Source organism: Lipotes vexillifer, unplaced genomic scaffold (genome assembly GCF_000442215.2).
Source record: "Lipotes vexillifer unplaced genomic scaffold, Lipotes_vexillifer_v1.1 scaffold1300, whole genome shotgun sequence".
Lineage (NCBI taxonomy): Eukaryota > Metazoa > Chordata > Mammalia > Artiodactyla > Lipotidae > Lipotes > Lipotes vexillifer.
The window spans coordinates 874885-880884 of NW_006795011.1; positions in this window are offsets into that span (position 1 = coordinate 874885).

Sequence of the window (6000 nt, forward strand, 5' to 3'; positions counted from 1 at the left end):
ATTTATTAGCAATTGGTATTCAACTTTGAGTGGAAAAGAATTCATCGGATGGAAAAGATATGATTGAAAACCTGTGGAACAAATGTGGCATAAAATAATTTCTGTTGCAATATCTTGGCGAGTGAATGGATGACGATGACCATGAGTGATGGTGACTGTTTCTATTTGACATGAAAATAGTAAATGTCCTCTTTTCTCTAAGGAAAAGGTGGGCTTCTATGGAGAATCAAAGTACCATAACAAAAAATAAGAAAAGTCTGTTAAAGGACTTGTAGCGTGAAGTCAAGAAGTTTGAACTTGGTATTGTAAATGGTGAATGCACTGGATTGATTCTAGTGTTCACACCAGTTATTTTCTTAGTCGTTATCACCATCATCACGTTAATCATCTCCCTCTTCATCACCATAATAATCAATATAATATTTATCAAATGCTCATAAAATAATTAGTATAATTTCCTAGATAAGGAGTCGGCAAACTACAACCTCCCAGCCACATCTGCCCCTTGCCTGTTTTTACATAGCCCATGAGCTAAGAATTGTTTGGACATTTTTATATGATTGAAAAAACTCAAGAGAAATAGAATTTGTGACGTGAAAATTACACAAAATTCAAATTTCATTGTCCCTAAAGTTTTACTGGAATGCAGCTGCATCTATTGCTTACATGGTCTACGGCTGCTCTGTTTGCTACACCTTCAGAGTTGAGTAGTTACAACAGACAGTGTATGCTCTGCAAACCTAAAAGATTTACAATCTGGCTCTGTACAGAAAAAGTTTGACAACCCCTTCCTAGATGATTAACATCCCATGTAGCACTGACTCAAGTTCACTCAAAACCAGAGTCAAAATTATTTGGCAAAATCAGGTTATTGTCTATTCTAGGAATTTTTAATTTGGGAACCTTAATTTGGGCTCTTATTAACTTGTGGAAACATGCGTGAACTCAGAGAGTACGTTGACATACACACTGGCAGAACTGTTATAGATCATTTTGATTATGACTTTCTGTAAAGCCAGCATTTGTTGCCTAGAGCTGATTTGTCCCACTGAAAAATATAAATGAATAATCGTTATTATTCTTTTTCCTTGCTTATAGAACAGTATACATGTAGTGGAACAATTCTGATTTGACACAAGGTTATATTATAACATTCTGCTCCTCTAAAGGAAAGATTTTTCAAGTGGAAAATTCAAATTAAGGTTTCATTTGTCATGTCTTTTTTTTTACGAAAGAAAAAAAATACATGTTATACTAACAAATTTAAAAGGTCCCAATAACTATAAAACATACACTAAGAAGGAGGTACATGAAAAGAAAGGTTTGTTCCTTAATGGTTGACAAACATTGTAAAATGAGTAATCTCTGAAGGCCTTTTTATACTTTTCTTTGATTTATGTGCCTACTTGCATGTTACTTCCTTTTAAAAATATATAATTTTGTGACACAGAATAGCTTATCATGGAATTGTAAGCAATAGCAATTTTCAGTGGTTTCATTTAAGAACAACTAGAAAGGACCACTCATTTCAGAATGTCTAAGCTTTGAGTAATTATTTTAGAGTCAATGTTTTATCTGGTCATCTGATGGGTAATGTGGTTGGTAAATCCACTGTAATTTATTTACCGTCTCCACATAATGGTAAGAATTATTTTTCAGCAACTATTCCATGAGCAGAAGGTTATTTTATGTCTGTTTATCTAAAATCTTTATGAATTATTAGAGACTGAGTGCAAATATGTGACTTTGGACATGATCCAGAATCATCATGCCTCTTAAGAAGGATTTGCCAATTTAAATTTACACAGGTCGTTCTTTTTAAGGGAAAACAGAATTAGCAACTTTTGCATTGATTCAGCACATTTGATTCAGAAAAATATGCCTGGGTGTTATGCTATTTTTTTCGATAAATGTTTATTTTGTTGTGTAACACTCTTCACAGATCTTTTTTATTTGATTGTGAGGGCTGATCTCTTGGGAAACGTTTATTAGGTATTATGTGTAAAGTAGACACGTTTAAACATAGAAAGCAGGATCTGTGATGTGAAATCCTTTAAGTATGATGATGAAAAGATAGGATTGTTTCTTACTTCATAAAAATCATTTATTTCTTGCTCATCAGAAAGAAAAATAAGCACTGAGAAGATTACCACATTGATATTAATGATTACTAGAGCAACCTTTCATGAATCTCTATGAATGGAAAATTCAATAGGTTGCTACATATATCAGTAGAATAACATTATTTAAGGTGACTTAACAAATGTTGATTCAAGAAGAAGCAAACTGTTTTTTCCCCAAATGATTATGGGGGAAAAAAAGCTAGCTACTCTCAAGTCAAATCATCATACAGTTAAGCTTTCCTTAACTCATCAATGAGAATTGATAACTACATCGTGAGACCCAATAGATATACACGCATATTGCGCAGGATATAAAATTATGTTTAGATTAAACCCCCAAACATCTCTGCCAAAATGAAATACAGTTGCAGTCTTAGAGGAAGAGGGTTTAGAAAAAATATATACTGTTGCCTCTGTTATTATTTGCCATAAATTAAAGATTGTCACTTAGCATACGTATCTGGGTTGGAGATTTATAAAATGTTCAGTTACGTGGATAACTGAATCAAAGTGGATCCCCCGGAAGAAGACGAGAACAAGAAGACTGTTAAAGGGTAGTTCTCCTTCTGAAATAAGAACATGATCCGCCTAGTTTATATCAGAAAGTAGTTTGGGAAATAGTCCTGGTGGAAAGGGCCGGCCAGAGTGCATCAGCTGGTCCCCTTAAGTTTCTCTCCGCGTCAGGGACCCCTCATTCTGACTCTACCAGATGCACCACCATGCCTGGGCTCAGGGATGTACTACTCCCTCATTATCAAACTCTGACCCACTGAAGGATTGACCAGCTGTCTGGATATCCATAAATCCTCTTTCAGAAAAAACATAAAGGAGAGCAACTAAAACAACAGTTTACCCACGCCTGCATTACTGAGAGACAGGCAGAAGGAAACATCATATTCTCACAGAGCTCCTGCCATTGCTACAAGCTGGTGGGTGCAGAGAATGGGGGAGACAGAGCTGAAGAAACTCCACTGGAAAGAGAAAGAGCACAGACAAAACCACCCTCCAGAAAGTCCATTACTAGTTGCCAAAATAGTAAACACGGGTCCAGAACTTGGTGGTTCACAGCAGCAGTTGTAGAGAAGATGCTTGACAGTGAGCAGAGGTGGCAGGCTTGAAGACGTATTTCTTCTGAGAGACAAGGAGATAAATAAAAGTACATGTAGGACCCCTCGGAAGAATGGGAGTGAAGCCAGGAAGGTGGTCAGAGGGGAAATACCAGTTCCTCAGAAACATGCATTAAAAGGTAAACCAAACAAACACAAAGCTGACAGAGAGGGTGATCTTGAACTAGGAACCCTGCCATGAGATACCTAGGTATACAAAAAAAAAAAAAAAAGGTTAAATTTATACAAAGCTACTTACAGGAGAAAGTAGATAATGTGATTCAAAACATTTTGGCTGATGGAAAATAACCACAAAGCAGAGGAGAATTATTAACACCACTTTTCCATTTACATTTAGGATCATCAAACAAGAATTTTGGGATATTTTAAAAAGTAGAATCAGAAATTCAAAAATTAATACCAGAAATGGTAAAAAAAATGCAATGAAAGTTGATTAAATTTAGGAAACATATTGAAAAGAAAAGCAAACCCATCTTAGAAATAAGGAATAATTTACTAGGTCCTAAGGAAGAATATATTCAAATGAAAACCTAATAAAGGACATGAAAGGAAAGCAGGAAAGAAACCAACAGAGTGAAGTTGAAATAAGGAGGCAAAAAAGAGTCAGAGAGAAAGTGACTGAAGTGCAAGGTAGGCAAAAATGTCCAGTATGCATGTAATTGGAGGACCTGAATGAGAAAAATAAAACAGTGGAATAGAGCTAATATTTAACACTTTCCTGGAAATTAAAGAAACCTGAACCCTACTGTATTGAAAGGGCTCACCAGATACCTGGAGAAATTGCCGTGAAACAATCAACCCAGAGATGTATTCTAGTATTCTAGACTTAGAAGACAAAAACAGAAACAAAGACAAAATCCTCAGAGCCTCCAGGAACAAAGATCAAATTATTTATTGGGATACAAATAACAAATATTCAGATAGCACTGCATTTCTCAAGCACAGCATTTTTAAGTAACTCAAAGAAAAAGTATTTTATATCTAGAAGAAAACCTTCAATTATTAAGATATAGAAAAACGGTCGTAAATGTATAAGACTTTGGAGAAAACTGTACTCAGGAGCCTTCCTTACTGATCTGCTAGAAGATCAGTTTCCTATAATCAAGGTGTAACTGAGGAAATGTCAACAACAACAACAAAAAATGATGGTGAATATTTAACATATTGTAGAAATAAGACTAAAATGAGTATGGAAACATAGGTGGAAAATAGTGTTGAAGCATTGTATATTCTTTTTTTTTTAATTTATCTATTTATCTACTTATTTATTTATTTTTGGCTGCATTGGGTCTTTGTTGCTGTGCGCGGGCTTTTCTCTAGTTGCAGCTAGTAGGGGCTACTCTTCGTTGTGGTGCGCGGGCTTCTCATTGCGGTGGCTTCTCTCATTGTGGGGTGCGGGCTCTAGGCGCATAGACTTCAGTAGTGGTGGCACGTGGGCTCAGTAGTCGTGGCTCGCGGGCTCTAGAGCGCAGGCTCAGTAGTTGTGGCGCACGGGCTTAGTTGCTCCGTGGCATGTGGGATCTTCCCACACCAGGGCTCGAACCTGTGTCCCCTGCACTGGCAGGTGGATTCTTAACCACTGCGCCACCAGGGAAGCCCAAAGCATTGTATATTCTGACGTGTATAGTTTATATGTATTTTTTACTTTAGTTTTGTGCCTGTCCTTACCAGATTAAAATTTATCGTCTCCCTTTTATAATTTTCACCAGTCTTAGCAAAAAGACTACGGCACTACATGGGATTTTTCCAAAGTACTGTGGTCCTTAATAGTACATGTTTACAAATTTGAGTTAGAATAAGAAACAAATGAAAGAGTCTTGCTCTTCCATAGAGACACCTGTAAGTTCTTGGGTTTGGGTGTAAGGCAGTAATTGTTGTCTTGTTCTTTTGCTTAGACAAATGAATGGAAACACTCATGCATTAAAATGGTCTGTATTTTAAAATATTTTTATAAAAACACAAAATTATAGTTAGCAAGGCCAAGTTTGGTGAGTGGTTGTTTGAAATACCTTAAAATTGGAAAAGTGACGTGGAAAGAGAAACCGGTGTTGGATCTTTGTATTCTTATTCTTTAAATTTTCAAATGATTATTTTTAAATAAAGGGTAATTACTGGCTTAATGTAAATCAACTGCATAGATTTTCATAGGCAGACAACTAAGTTATTGTTCGTTGGTGGGTTTAAGCAGATCAGTAGGGTCTTTTAGTAGATCAAATGTTACCTGACGAAGGAACAGCCTTAGTAAGGGACATCTGTCTTAAAATTTGGTGATTTCAAGAAAGATCTTGAGCGTTTATCGTCAGTCAGTATAAAGAGGTTACAATATATAAGTTAGAATCAAACTGGGTCTGAAAAGAATAGATATGTTATAACATTTCAGAATGAATGAATAATTTCAGAAGTTCTGTGGCCTCTGTAGATGACTGTTGAATGGGGCTTATTAAGCTGTGGAACAATGGATCCTATTCCGCAGAACGTCACTCAGTAGGTCTGGGGAGGGGACCAATGATCTGTAACATTAACAAGCATCTCCGGAAATTCTGGGATGGGGGGATCCATGGACTATAATTTGGAGAGACACTGGGCTAGGCGTCCACTTTTCAAGGGAATTAGGATTTTTGGATACTTCCAAAACTGCTTACTTTCAAGACTTATTTTTATGCAGTCTATTAACTTAAATGAGGAGGAAATCATATTGAACTAGTTAGGGAGATCAAGAGAAATAATTGCATATGAAGGACATCCATGAG